Source organism: Giraffa tippelskirchi, chromosome 4 (assembly GCF_054371585.1).
Source record: "Giraffa tippelskirchi isolate mGirTip1 chromosome 4, T2T-mGirTip1v1.2.pri, whole genome shotgun sequence".
In the NCBI taxonomy this organism is placed as follows: domain Eukaryota; kingdom Metazoa; phylum Chordata; class Mammalia; order Artiodactyla; family Giraffidae; genus Giraffa; species Giraffa tippelskirchi.
The window spans coordinates 167,151,170-167,167,348 of record NC_137278.1 but is presented as its reverse complement, the minus strand read 5'-3'; the positions used below and the strand labels follow the sequence as shown (position 1 = coordinate 167,167,348).

Sequence of the window (16,179 nt, the reverse complement as noted above, 5' to 3'; positions counted from 1 at the left end):
AAAAAGGGCCTTGATTTCAAATTTTTGGTCTCCAAGACTGTGGGGCGGGGAAAGTCTGCTTTTGAAAGAAAGAGGGAGGGAGGAAGAAAGGGAGGGATGGAGGAAGGAAGAAAGGAAAGAAAAGAAATGAAAGGAGAAAAGAGGGAGAAAGGGGAAGGGAGGGAGGGAGGAGAGGGAAAGAAACAGAAGAGATACCCTGGGCTGACTTACTTTGAACATGTCTGTGAGTGGACATGATAACTGGAGTGAGATAGCAAACTTTCAACTGGGAAAAGAGCAGTCTGAGGACAAATTCAATGCCAAGGAAGTCAGAGAGGAAAATGGGAAAAACCTGAGGATTCTGAATGTCATGCTATGCCTCTGATTAACCAACCCTAAAAATCCCTGCATCTTTGTTTGGTGAGATAATACAATTTTCTGAGTTAATAAAACCTCTTTTCATTGGATATTCACTTCCCTGCCTCCAAAACCATCCGAACTGTACAACACTACTGTTTCTACACATACCCACATTCATCTCTCTGACTTGAGTATCTTGCTTAAGAAGATCACACTTAAGAAGGCAAGGATGTCTGATTTTGAACTATAATATTACAAAGTTATAGTGACCAAACAGCAGAACACTGGCATAAAAACAGACACAGATAAATGGAACAAAACAGAGGGCCAAGAAATAAACTCACATGCACAGTTAATAATTTGTGACAAAGGAGCCAAGAACACACAATGGCAAAAGGACAATCTCTTCAATAAATGGTGTTGGGAAAACTGGATAGCAATGTGCAAAAGAATTAAACTGGACCACTATCTTACACCATATAAAAAATTAACTCAAAATCAACTAAAGGCTTGAATGTAAAACCTTAAACTATAAATGTCCTAGAAGAAAACATAGGCAATAAGCACCTTGACATAGGACTTGCCAATGGTTTTTTTGGATTTGACACCAAAAGAAAGACAACAAAAGCAAAAATAGACAAGTGAGATTACATCAAACTAAAAATCTTCTGCACAGCAAAGAGAAATAGCAACAACAAAAAAGGCAGCCTACCGAATGGGAGAAAATATTTGCAAATCATATGTCTGACAAGGAGTTAATATTCAGAATATATAAAGAACTCAACAATCCCTAAACAATCTGATTAAAAAATGGGCAGAAGATCTGAATAGACATTTTTTTCCCAAAGAGATATATACATGGTCAATAGGTACTTGAAAAGATGTTCAACCTCATTAATCATCAGGGAAATGAAAATTAAAACCACAGTGAGAGATCACCTCACATTTTTTAGGATGACTGTTATCAAAAAGACAAGAAATAACAAGTGCTGGTGAGGATGTGGAGAAAAGAGAATCCGCATGCACTGCTGGTAGGAATGTAAATTGGTGCAGCCACTATGGAAAATGGTATTCAGGTTCATCAAAAAATTCAAAATATAACTACCACATGATCTAGCAATTCTGGATATTTATTTGAAAAAAATGAAAACACTAATAAGAAGAGATATCTGCATCCCATGTCTATTGCAGCACTATTTACAATAGCTAAGATATGGAAACAACCTAAGTGTTCACTCACAGATGAATGGATAAAGAAAATAGTTTATACGTATATATATATATATATATATATATATATACACACACACATATATATACACATACATATATATATACATGAATATTATTCAGCCATAAAAAGGGTGAAATCTTGCAATTTTCAACAATAATGATGGACCTTGAGGGCATTATACTAAGTCAGAGAAAGACAAATATCATATGATTTCACTTATATGTGGAATAACAAAAGAGAACAGATATAGACTGGTGGTTGCCATGGGTTGTGGTAGGGGATGAGTGAAGTTTGTGAAAGGAGTCAAGAGGTATATACTTTCAGCTATAAAATAAATAAGTTGTGGGCATGTCACGTACAGCATGGTGACTATAATTAACAGTACTCTCTGAACATGGCTAAGAGAGTAAATCCTAAAAGTTCTCATCACAAGAAAAATAAATTCCGTAACTATGTATGATGATGGATGTTAACTAGATTACTGGGGTCATCATTTTGTAATATATACAAGTATCAAATTATTATATCATACACCTGGAACTTTATATAGTGTTTTGTATGTCAATCACATCTCAATTTAAAAAAGAAGAAAGCAGGATGGTATCTTAGTCATCTTTGTGTTCCCTCCAGCCAGTGTCTCCCATTGGCACTTAATTAAATAGTTGAGTCTGCCTTCCACAAATGTCTCCAACAATCTTAAAAAAATAGCACAAAAAGGAACATGAACATATGAGTCTCATAAGAACGTAGGTAAATAGATGGAAAGAACAATACTCAATCTCAACTGTTCACAAAGAAATAAAAAGAAAATAATGAGGCACAACTTTATATTTCTGAGAACAACAAAAATTAAAAAAATAATAATCCCCAATGCTAGTGTGCCAATGGTCGAATTGACAGTGTCACATTTCTCTGAAGGTAGTGGTAACTGGCACAATAGTTTGGTAAGTAATTTTGCAGTGATATTGACAGCTATCTAAAATATTCAGTCACTTGGACCCACAACTCAACTCCTAGGAATTACACAGAGTAAATAATTGAAAGGAAGGCTATGTTAAAAAAGCAACAGCAACTGTATTTTTTAAACAAGGAAAAATATATAAACAACCTAAATATATCTCTGTCCAACTTGTGTTGGCTCATGATTTACATTTTCGTTTCCCCTAGAATTGGCAGGATTTTTTTCTCTGAAAGTGAAAGTTACTCAGTCGTGTCTGACTCCTTGTGACCCCATGGACTACACAGTCCATAGAATTCTCCAGGCCAGAATACTGGAGTGGGTAGCCTTTCCCTTCTCCAGGGGATCTTCCCAACCCAGGAATTGAACTCAGGTCTCCCACATTGCAGGCAGATTCTTTACCAGCTGAGCCACCAGGGAAGCCCAAGAATACTGGAGTGGGTAGCTTTCTTTCTCTGCTTCTTTAAATATCAGCACATCAGTTAACGTGGGTCACGAAAGATCTATATTCTAAAATCAATTCAAAACCTTACTGGCCATGATTGAGAAAACCCCTCAACCTCTGGGCTTTATTTTTTCTTCACTTGTAAACCTAGTCATTTTAAAGGGTATTGAAGGGATCCTGTTAATTAATTCAACAAAAATTCATTATATATCTAATGTATGCCAACTAGACACTGAAGATAAAGAAATTAAGCTCTTGTCCTAGAGCCTGCTTGGGGAAAGAGACAAACAAACAGTAGTGAGAGAAGTCAGGTTCAATAAGAAGTGATAAATGCTGTGATATGGGTAGGCAGAGAGGATACCACGAACCCAGATGGCATGAAAAAGCAGGGCCAGTCAAGAAAGACTTTCTAGGAGAAACCACAAGTAAGCTGAACCCTGGACTGGGCCAGAGATGGGAACCAAATGTCAAGGAAGGTGAAATAAAGTCAAGGGTAGGGTGGAGAAGGTGAGGAGATAAAACCACGGGGTCTTGAAAAATCAGGCCACCTTCCAAGAAGCAAGGTGGCTAAAGGTCCTGGTCAAGAGGTGAAGGGGTGCAAGGGCGCTGGAGAAGTGCTATGACATCTGGTAATCCTCTCCAAGCTTTAAGACAATCTCTGGTCTCTAAACTGACGGTAATAATAATGCCTATCTTGAAAGGTACTAGGGAAGATTGAGTGAAAGGAACTCAGGGACTTCCCTGGTAGTCCAGTGGTTAAGAATCACCTTGCAATGAAGGGGACGCTGGTTTGATCCGTGGTCTGGGAACTGAGATCCCATGTGCCATGGGGCAACTGAGCCCGTGCACCACAACTACTGAGTCCATGAGCCCATGTTCTGCCATAAGAGAAGCCACCACAGTGAGAATCCACAACTAGATAGTAGAACTTAGAGCTAAGAGCTGGAAAACACCAGTGCAGGAGCTGCATGGCAAAGGCTGCCCTTGGCTGCTCTGGCTCGGAGGCCTTGGAGCATCTCTGTTCAGCTGGAATCTACTGGAGGAAGCAGGCAAGGGAGGCTGCCTCTCTGCTCAGGAAAATTTACAGGGGGCAAACACAACCGCACTAATAGGGACCCTGCATAGCAAACACACAGCAGGGGACAGCACAGCTCCAAAGAGGAAGTGGCATTTGAGCTGACCTTGAAGAGATGATCAGAATTTAAAACACAGCTTTGTTTACTGTTTGCAAAAATAATACATGTTCATTATTTTTTTTAATTTGGAAAATACATGGAAAATAGAAATCTCTGGAAATCCAAGCGCCTCTCAATAGGACACACTATTGTCAACTCTTTATCCTGTCTACCGCCAGTCTTTTTTCAGTGTTCTCTTTCACACCCAAGGGCACACACATACAACACACCTAACTTAAGGTAAGTGAGGGTCACATAGCACATCCTGGCTTGTACACTGTCTGTCTCAGTCACCCTTACAGGGACGGTCAGATTTTGAGAGGGGGATGCTAAGAGAGGGGGTGCTGCAGGGGGGCAAGCAGAATGTGGAAAGGCATGGGGGAGGGGAAAGGCAAATGGCCCATTGTCTGGAGCAAGGAAAGTTCCCCATTCTGGGATTATACCCTAGTGCTTCCTGTTCAGGGGATGCATCTATGCTCAGTTGCACAGTCTTGTCTGACTCTTTGCAACCCCATGGATTATAGCCCACCAGGCTTCTCTGTCCACGAAATTTTCCAGGCAAGAATACTGGAGTGGGTTGCCATTTCCTATTCCAGGAGATCTTCTCAACACACAGATCAAACCCTCATCTCCTGTGTCTCATGCAGTAGCAGGCAGATTTTTTTTTTACCACTGAGCCACCTGGGAAGCCCATTCTGGGGTTACCTATCTCTATTGTATCAGGTTTTTTTTTCCAACTAAACTTTGTTAAGGCCCCATTTCTGGTACCAACCACTTGTAAGAGAACTGGCTCTGAGGGCAGGCAGACCTGAGTTTGAATTCCAACTGTGTCCTCAACTCTGTGAGACCCTAAGCAGTCACTTGACTCATCCAAGTTGGAGGCCCCCCCCCAATAAAACTTGAAAATCATAACTGATGTCACAAAGATTGTTTGAGGATTAAATATCACAAACTATGATTAAAAAGAAAATAATAGAAACATTTAAAAAGAGGACCGCAAAAATACTGATAGCATTCACCAGCTAAGTACTTAAACCAGGCCCTGTACACCACTTTTCATTTGTTATCTTATTTTGGTCCTCCCAACAGTGTTAAGAAGTTGTTTTATATCCCTGTTTTATAAGTAAGGGAACCGAGTTTTGCATGAGGCTGAAACACTTTGGCCACCTGATGCGAAGAAATAACTCATTTGAAAAGATCCTGATGCTGGGAAAGATTGAAGGCAGGAGGAGAAGGGGATGACAGAGGATGAGATGGTTGGATGGCATCACCACCTCGATGGGCATGAATTTGAGTAAACTCCAGGAGTTGGTGATGGACAGGGAGGCCTGGCGTGCTGCAGTCCATGGGGTCGCAAAGAGTCGGACATGACTGAGCCACTGAACTGACTGAAACACTTATAGGAAGCCATGCACCCCACGAATGGAGACTGGACTTCCCTCACTGATGGGCATGAGGTGGCTACTGAAAGCATTTAGACAAGAACTAGTCTACCTGGAGCCAACAAGGACCCTTGGCTCAGTCATCAAACAGAGCCCCCCAGCCTCGGCAGGCACTTTCCCTCCAGACCCCTGGGAACTTCACTCCCAGCATCTTTTCCTCAAAGACTGTGTGTGTCACACTCAGGCATCGCCCTCTTATCTGATGGCTCTCAATCCTAATTCCCCAGAAGTTCTGGGGAATGAACTTATTCATCAAATATGTATTGAGTACGTTCTAGCCCCACGCCAGGGGCTAAAGGGAGAGAAAAAGCAGACATGGTCTCTACTCTCCTGAGCTCAAACTGTCAGCCAATAAAATGTAAGTCTTGGGCAAGAGCTGAGAAGGCAGACCCAAGAAGCTATGGCAGCACTGAGTAGGAGTATAAGCCCAGGCTTGGGATCTGAAGGAGCCCCTGGAGCCAGCTAGGCAAAGAGGACAGGAGAACACATTTTAGAAAAATGAACACAGCCATGGTTGATAGAGACTTTTGGAATTAGCCTTGCCAAGTACCTCTTCATTTTAACAGGCAGAAATGTTCCAAAACAATTAAGATTCACCCTGTAAGGCAGAATTCCAGGCCGACAAAGCTCCTGGAGCCATTCATGGCCCACACTGAGCCATCCACCCTCCAGGCCCACATTGCTTGTCCTACCAAAGCCAGAGAGCAGCATCGGCTTAAAGTTCCTCCCACTGAGATGTTGCCCAATGCCTGGTCTTCTCTCTGCCCCTCCATTCCGCTCCCACTTTGCAGTTTTAATTCCTAATACCTCCATCCAGGGAATCCTGGTCCTTTTCCCAATGGTGAGCACTTCTACTCCCCTTCCTGGATCTATGTCCTAATATTAACTTGGCAGCCAAAATCCCAGGCTCAGATCCCAGCTTCGTCGCTTGTTGGTTGTGTGACCTCAAACCAACTTTTGGTGCCTTAGTTTCCTTATTTGTAAAACAGGGGTAATAACAGTTCTAGGCACTAATTGTGAGAGTTAACTAAACCCCTCCTGGCACAAAGTATGCACTGTCTAAGTGGCCCCTGGTACAGTTATAGTTGTCACCCCTCCAGAGAGGTCGTGCACCCACCCTGCCCTGTCCTGCTCACAGGCCTGGGTTTGGCAAGTCCTGCACCTGGGACGGTTATCCACTCTGTCCCCTGGGCTCCACAGCTCCCTGGCTGGTCCCTAGTACATGCTGACCAGTGCATCTGCCTTGGGGGTTTGTAAGCTCTGTGGGCACAGACCACAATCACCATGGTATCTCCAACACCCACACAAGGAAGGTCTTTGTGGAGTGAATAAATGGCTAAGATAATACCACAATCAAAAGCTGAGGCTACCCATCTGATTGCAGTAAGCATATAAAATAACAGTACTGCTTCCCTGGTGGCCCGGATGGTAAAGATTCTGCATGCAATGTGGGAGACACGGGATCCTTGGGTCATGAAGATCCCCAGGAGAAGTGAATGGCTATCCACTCCAGTATTCTTTACTGGAGAATTCTGTGGGTAGGGGAGCTGGTGGGCTACAGTCCATGGGGTCGCAAAGAGTTGGACACAACTGAGAAAATAACACTTTCACTTTCATCAGGGAATGTTCACATTACTGCATTTAATTTTCATAGCTTCCTGAGACAGTGAATAATTTAATGAAAGTGAAACATCAATACTTGATACATTCTTAGAGCTTAGTTAATGTTAGGTTTAATTATGACTATTATCCCCTTTTACAGAGGAAGAAACTGAGGCTCAGAGAGGTGAAGTGATTTACCTTAAGTCATACAGTTTAGCAGTGGAGCCAGGAGAGGGACCCAGGCTAAAGGACACCCCAACCTCCCTGAACCCCAACACTTATGAGCCTCATTCTCCCTTCAAACCTGTAGAACTGAACTAAAGACTTTTAGGGAACATATTACCTACCTAATCATTTGTCTTCTGCCTCTATGCTGGCTGAATTCACAATATTTGGGCACTCTATTTTAGAATATTTCTTGCCTAGAGCCGGTGTGGCAGCTTTTAATATGGATGGAGAACGTTTCTAAATTAATTACTTCTTTTCAAATCCCAGGAAAGGTTCAAATTTATGTAAGCCTCAAGTTTCACTTCAAAGTTCTAATTCTATTTCCTTTCATTATACTAATCAGGCTGCACCTGGCCAGACCTCACCTGTTGGGAACAAATGGGGCTGCCAAACACTTCGTTCCCCCTTATCTACTCCCCTTCCAGCCCCTGCAAAGAGCACCAGCTGATGATCAGGGTGCCTGGACCAGGCCTTTGGCAGTGGGCATCAGCCCCTGGCAGCAAACTCTTCTCCCCGTGGGAATGGGGCTAAGTCCCAAACAAGACTGTGATGTTGGCAGCACCGCTCAGAGGGGGCCCCACACCTGCTTCCTTTCACCTCCTCTGGGTAAATTCCTTCATAATCTTGGAGCAGGAAAGAGCCTTTCTAGTGTTGATACAAAGCCTGAAGCCATACAAGGAAATTTTGAGAAATTTTACCACATGAGAAAAATCTAAAGTCTCTATGTGGGGAAAAAAACCCACACCATAAGTACTCTCTTGGGAAAATGGCAATCATACCATAGACAACAGTCTCACCTCCCTCCTCTTTTATTAGAAAGAGCTCCAATAAAACCAGAAAGAGGGCTTCCCTGGTGGCTCAGTGTTGAAGAATCTGCCCGCCAATGCAGGAGACACAGGTTTGATCCCTGACAGGGGAAGATCCCACAGGCCACGGAACAGCTAACCCCATGGGCCACAATTCTTGAGCCTGTCCTGTAGAGCCTGGGAACCGCAACTAGTGAAGTCTGCAAGTTCTAGAGCCTGTGCTCTGCAACAAGAGAAGCCACCACAGTGAGAAGCCTGAGCACTGCAGCTAGAGAGTGGTCCCTGCTCACCACAACTAGAGAAAAAGCCCATGCAGTAACGAAGACCCAGCACGGTCAAAATTAAATAAATAAATATTAAAAAAACAAAAAGAAAAAGACCAAGATACATGATTGGTGGAAAATGCAAATGTTCCTGAAATGTGAAAAGATAATCGATTTCAATGAAAATGAACAGTACACTAAAATGCCATTTCTCACTTATCAGATTGGCAAAAATCCAAACCACAGTCACAAAACTCTGCTGTGAAGCTGTGGGAAACAGATGACTCCTATCTTGCAGGGAGAATGCAAAATAATGACCTCCACCAATGTGGAAAGACATTTCACAGAATCACTGAAATCCTACATGTCCTATCTGTTCACATCTGTGAACAGATACTGTCACTACTCCTGGACACATGGGAAATGACCAGACACAAGGTTATTCACTGCAACTTGGCTATAACAGCAAAAGTGTTGGAAACAGCCCAGCGCTCATCTAGTTAACTAAATGACATCACAGTGGAATACTACACAGCTGTGAAAAAGAAGACTAAAAACAAGAAAAGATACTACACAGCTGTGAAAAAGAAGACTAAAAACAAGAAAAGAATGAGAATGCTCTCTCCATTCTTATACTCTGGGATTTATAGTGAAAAAAGCTAGTCACAGCAAAGTATATATAAGGTGCTATTTTTTGTGTGTAAAAAACTGGCAATAAAAGAGAAAATGGCAAAAAAGAACATATATATGAATGTTTATTTGCATAAAGAAATCAAATGCTGGAAGAATATACAATAAATGTTGGAAATGCTTGAAGAATGCACAATAAACAAATATGCTTCCCATTAGGAAGCTTAGAAGGGAAGACCAGGGAGGGACCAAAACTTCTCAGTAGTACCTTTACACCATTTTGATTTTAGATTCATATCACTGTGTATTATCCATCCAAAAATACTCTAACTTTAAACAAATTAGAAAAGATCCTATTGGGGGAGGGAATATCAGAAGGAAGAACCTCTTCAAATGGTTAAAATGGTCCTGGAGTGCCAAAAGCTGAAAGTGAATTACAGATGCGGCTCGTAATCTAGCATGGCTGTACAGTATTTTGCTTTGCTAAAAACCAGTACTTAATAAGCACTCAGTAAGCACCTACGATGCCCCAGGCCTTCTATAATATGTGCTGGTGAGGCCCAGTCCATCAGACACACTCCTTTCCCCTCAGGGACTGACAGCTGTGAAGGGAGTAAGTGGAGGTACAGAAGGGCTTGGCAGTGGGCTTCATGCACAGAGAAGAATTACCTAATTCTCCACAAGGAGAGGACAGATAGACACTCAGCGGGCAGAAACAGCAATCTGTAGGGACACTTCTCTGGCAGCCCAGTGGTTAAGACTCCGAGCTTCCAATACAAGTTTCAATCCCTGGTTGGGGAACTAAGATTCCACATGCCATGTGGCATGTTTAAGAAAATACTAAAAGAAAAAACAAAACACGGCAGCCCATGATGGGTATATGGAGGCCGAGGAAGAGCAAGAGTTGGAGGTTGTCTTAAATCATAACGTAAGCACTGGGCCTCCTAAGCCAGCCTGCAGGGCTGCACCTGGGTTCCCAGCCGGGACTAACACTGCAGGGTTCATCCTACATGGGCAAACCAGTTTTTGAAAGCCATCATAGGTGGACTCTCTGTGGCATGCCTCCCACCCCAGACCTCTGGCTCTAAGCCCCTGCCCTTGCTCTAGGAGCTGTCCCAGAGCCTTTCTGCTGTTGGCAGAGCTGGGGGCTTTTGCCTACAACTCCATGGGAATGTGGACCAGTTTAACCACATTTCTCTGGAACCCTCTCTTATGTAGTTAGAAGATACCAAACTGGATGATAACCAGACATGCCGAGTGGGGGGAGAGAAAAGTGACTTACCTCTCTCTAGCCCTGGAATTTGATGGGATTTTAATGTTAATGATGAGTCACATTAAGTGGTTACCCACTGTGACCCCAGGTCTATGCCACCATGCTGTTGAATTCCAACTTTTCCTGTCCCTGTGCTATAAATATCCTCCTTCACCACCGGTCTGTCAGTAACACCAGGATAATGAGCTGGTAAAGGGTTAGGAAGGGTAAGGGAAGCGGATGTTGCACAGGGGCAGGTGGGAGGGAGCTGCCAAAGGGTCTGACAGTTGTTAGGAGTTGTCAAAGAGCAGAGGGAACAGGACTTCGTATGGACTGTCACTCATACACACACACACACACACTCACACACACACACATACACACATACACTTTCTCACACACTGACACACACACACACACTCACACACTCACACACACACAGTCTGATAATTCTTGGAGATACAGGGAAAACTCTAGACATCTGCCCAGGATCTAAGATAGAGGCTGAAGTCATTTGATTTAACTATTAAGGAAACGATGACCTGAAGCCTAGAAGACTTGGGCCCATCAGGTTTACAGGACTGTGCAGTCATTTGTTGTGTTTCCCATGGAGGGAAACAGGAATCCCAAGGAATCCCACTGGGTTCGTGCTCTTCAGACCCATTCCATCACCCCAGTCTGTCCAGTTCCCTCCGTCCCACTGATATCACCCTGGGCTTCAGCCTCGTCCCCTTACCCAGACCAGGTGGGAGCCTCTGAAGTGTCTTTCTGGCTCCAATTCACCTGCAGAAAACCAAACTCACCTTCTGAAAACTGGGGTCTGACACTCCTCCACTCAGCCCCTGCAGTGGCCCTGTAACTATTCAGCTCCAAATCCCTCATCAGAATCCAAGTCCCTCACCAACTTGGCCCAAACTCTTCTCCCCAGTCCTGGTTCCCATGATCCTTCCATCTCTCTGCTCAAGACAGTGTGGAAAACTCTTCAAGTTCAAAACCTGCCTTGTGGGTTTTTGCCTCCCAGTCCTTTACTTAAAGGAACCACATGGATCCTAGGAGATCCAACGCAAACGCTGCCTCCTTCAAGATGCCTTTCCTAGTCATTTTCCAACTATGTGACTGATCCCAAACTTTAGCATGCATTCTAATCACCTGGGGGGCTGTTAAAATGCAGAGTGTGCCTCAGTCCGTCTGGAGTGGGCCTGAGATTCTGCATGTCTAGCAAGCTTCCAGTGAGGTCATACTGGAGTCCAGGAACATACCTGGTATGGCAAGGTAGAACACCCTGCACAATTCAAGTGGAATTTATCATATACAACCTTGCCTTACTAATATGCAAACAAGTGCCTTAGCTTCCCTTCTGGAATGAAAATTCTTTGAGAACAGGGACCTACAGAAGAGACAGTTTTTTTTTTTTAAGAGGTAAGAAATGTTTTAAATATTTATTTATTTATTTGACTGTACCAGATATTAGTTTCAGCAGGCAGGATCTAGTTCCTGGTCCAGGGATTGAACCTGGGATAGAACATCACAGTCAAACTGCTGTAAACTAAAGACAAAGAAAAATATCTTTTTGTCTGAGACAAAAAGACACACTGCATTCAAATGAGTAAAAGTAAGTCTGATGACTAACTTTTAGAAACCAGAGAACCATGCAATGAAAACTTCAAAGGATTGAAAGGGAAATAAAAATCTTACCAAACTAGAATTCTATATTCAGCAAAAATATCTTTCAAAAATAAAGGTGAAATAACAATGGTTTTCATGATCTACACTACTCTATACGGCCCTACCAGAAATAGTAAAGGAATTTATTTGGGTTAAAGAAGTAATGATCCCTGAGCTTCCCTGGTGTCCAGTGGTTAAGACTCTGTGCTCTCAATGCAGGGGTCATGGGTTTGATCTCTGGTCAGGGAACTAGGATCCTGCAAAGATTCCACATGCTGCACATTACAGCCTAGATAAATAAATAAAGTTATGAAGGAAAAGAAAAAAGTTATCCAAGATAGAAACATGGACTTGCTGACAAGGATGAAGAGCCCTGGAAAGGGTCAATGTGTGAATAAATATCAATGCTGCTGCTGCTGCTAAGTCACTTCAGTCATGTCCAACTCTGTGCGACCCCATAGATGGCAGCCCACCAGGCTCCCCTCTCCCCGGGATTCTCCAGGCAAGAATACTGGAGTGGGGTGCCATTGCCTTCTCCATAAATATCAATAAATATTGACTAATATGTAAAACAATGATAAAAGTGTCTTATAGGGCTTATAACATAGGTAGATGTAAAATACACTAAAGCAATGGCACAGATGATGGAAAAGTGTTAAATTAGGTCAAGCTGTGAGAGTGTTCATGCCCTGTATTTGAAGTGGGGGAAGGATTCATGTGAGACAGACATGAAAGTAAGGGTGCAGAATGAAATCCCTAAGTGAAATACTCTAAAAGAACATCTAATTGGAGAGTTAGCAGAGAAAAACACTTTAAAAAATTTAACTGTGTTAATCCCTCCCCCCCTCCCAAAAAAAAGGAACAAGGGAGGAATAAAGAAATAAAGTCAGATGGGAGAAATAAAAACTAAATAGCAAGTTTGCTGATTTCACCTCAACAATGTAACTATATTACATTTAAATGATCTGAATATTCCAGTTAAAATAATCTGACTGGTTTTTTAAAACTATATAAAAAATCCTAATATTGAAATAAGAAAGGTTGAAAATAAAAAGACAAAGATAAACCACAACAATCCCAATAAAAAAGAAAGCTGGTATAGTTATAGTAACATCAGATAAAATAGACATGAAGGCAATAAGTATTACTAGACATAAGGAGATGCTGTTGTTTAGTCGCTAAGTCATGTGTGACTCTTTTGTGACCCCATGAACGGTAGCCTGCCAGGTTCCTCTGTCCATGGAGTGGATTGCCGTTTCCCTCTCCAGGGGATTTTTCTGACCAGAAATCGAACCCAAGTCTCCTGTGTCTCCTACATTGGCAGGAGGATTCTTTACCACTGAGCCACCTGGGAAACCCAATATAAGGAGGGACATCATTTCAACAAGAGGATTCAACAATCCTAAATTTCTAAGAAATTAATACTTCAAAACATGTAAAGCAGGAATTAACAAAACTGAAAAGATAGGTAATCACACTGTAATACCTCTCTCAGTACATTAGAGACAACATTAAAATCCATAGGGATATGGAACATCTGAAAAACGTGATTAACCAACCTGATCTAATTGATACCTATAGGATATTCCATCCAAATATGGCAGAATACTCATTCCTTATAAGCATACGTGAGCATTTGCCAAATCAAACATATGTTTGGACAAAAATCAAGTCTTACTAATTTTAAACATTGAAGTCATACAGAATATGTTCTGTGACCATGGTGGAATTATAATAGCAATCAGTAGTAGAAAGGCAACTAGAAAATCCCCAAGTTTTTAGAAATTAAGCAATAGATTTCTAAATAAATCATGGGTAAAAGAACAAATCACAACAGGGATTAAAAAAATAAGTTTGACTGTATAATAATGAAAGTATGACACCAGAAAAATTATGTGATACAGTTAAGTAGTACTTAGAGGAATTTTTATAACTTTAAATGCCTACCTTAGAAAAAGTTGAAAATCAATGATCTAAGTGTCTATCTCACAATAGAAAAGGCAAAAAATTGAACACAAAGAAAGTGCAAGGGAGGAAAACCTAGAGATAAGAGCAGAAGTACATGAAATTTTAAAAAGATGTAAACTGAGAAAAAAAAAGTGAAAAGTTACTAAAAATTAACTCAAAATGAATCAAAGACCTATATGTAAGAGCTAAAACTATAAAACTTTCAGAAGAAAACAAAGGAAAACCTTCATGACATTGGATTTGGCAATGATTTCTTGACTATGGACACCAAAGCACAGATAAAAGAAAAAATAGACGTCCAAATGAGAGGGGACATGGGTAAACCTATGGCTGATTCATATTGATGTTTGATAGAAACCAGTGCAATACTGTAAAGCAATTATCCTTCAATTAAAAATAAATAAATTTAAGAAAAACAAAAAATAGATATATTAGACTACATTAAAATTGAAAACTGTGCATCAAAGAGCACAATCAACAGAGTAAAATGCAACCTACAGAATAGGAGAAAAATATTTGCAACACATATATCTGATGGGGGTTAATATACAAAATATATAAAGAACTAGCAGTTGAGAGACTTAAATAGACATTTCTACGAAGAATAAAACAAATAATCAATAAGCACATGAAAGAATGTTCAATATCACTAATCATTAGGGAAGTTCCTACAACTCAACAATCCAGAAATAAACTATCTGATTTTTAGAAAATGATCAAAAGGACTTCCTTGGTGATTCAGTGGTTAAGAATCCACCTGCCAACACAGGGTACACAGGTCTGATTCTTGGTTCAGGAAGATTCCATGTGCCCTGGGGGAACTAAGTCCATGGGTCACAGCTACTGAAGCCCATGTGCACCCTAGAGTCCATATACTCTTCAACAAGAGAAGCCACCCCAATGAGAAGCCTGTGCACCACAACTAGAGAATAGCCCCTGCTTGCCACAACTAGAGAAAGCCTGCATTTAGCAACAAAGACTCAGCACAGCCAAAAATAAATAAATAAAAATTTCAAAGTTCACAAGCTTTATGTTTCAAAAATGGCTGAAAGACTTGAATAGGCATTACTGCAAAGTATACATAATACAAATGGTCACTTAGTACATGAAAAGATGCTCAACATCACTAATCATTAGGAAAACTACAAATCAAAACCACAATGAGATACTACCTTATACATTAGAATGACTATTACAAAAAAAAAAAAAACAGAAAATAACAAGTATTAGCAAGAATTTTGAGAAATTGGAACTCTAGCACATTGCTGGTGAGAATGTAAAATGGTGCAGCCACCATGGAAATACAGCAGTGCTTCAAAATAGTAAATATGGAATTACCGTATGATCCAGCAATTTCACTTCTGGTTATATATCCAAAAGGAATGAAAGCAGAATTCAACCAGTTATTTGTTCACCTGTGTGTATAGCAGCATTATTCACAATAGCCAAAAAATAGAACTAGCTCAAATGTCCATCAACAGATGAATGGATAAACAAAATGTGGTGTATATACATACAGCGGAATGTCATTCAGCTTTAAAAAGGAAGGAAATTGTGATACATGCTACATCATGAATTAATATTATGCCAAGTGAAATAAGTCAGTCACAAAAGGACAAATACTATGTAATTCCACTTATATGAGATTCTTACAGTTAGTCAACTTCAAAAAGAATAGCAGAAAGTAGAATAGTAATTGCTAGGGACTAGGGGGAAAGGAGGATGGAGAGCTATTGTTTAATGGGTACAGAATTTTAGTTTAGGGAGATGAAAAAAGTTCTGGAGATGGATAGTGGTGATGGTTGCACAATGAGGTGAAAGTACTTAAGGCCACTGAATTATATACTTAACATGGTTAAAATGATAAATTTTACATCAGGCATATTCTACCACATTAAAATAAACTTTAAAAAAGAATGTTCAGAGATGCTTAAACAAAAACTTGAAGCAGTTTAAATATCCATCAACATTTAAATCGATACACACACTGTGATAGAAGCAAACAGTGGAGTACTATGCAGCAAGGAAAAAGAAAAACTACTGTGACCTACAACAGTATGGCTAAATCTTCCCTAAAGATTCCCTGAATCTTTGAGAAAACTGAACTAAGGAGATGTACTTTACCAATTAAGAAAGACATTCTGTCCCTGTTGGAAATGACTTTATAATAAG

General features: G+C 40.9%; 1 protein-coding gene across 18 annotated transcripts in view; it reads right to left on the bottom strand.

Moving 5' to 3' along the window:
- Nucleotides 1-16,179, bottom strand: part of RFX4 (regulatory factor X4) — a 169,526-nt gene that overhangs the window by 128,623 nt on the left and 24,724 nt on the right. The gene's annotated exons all lie outside the window — the stretch shown is intronic.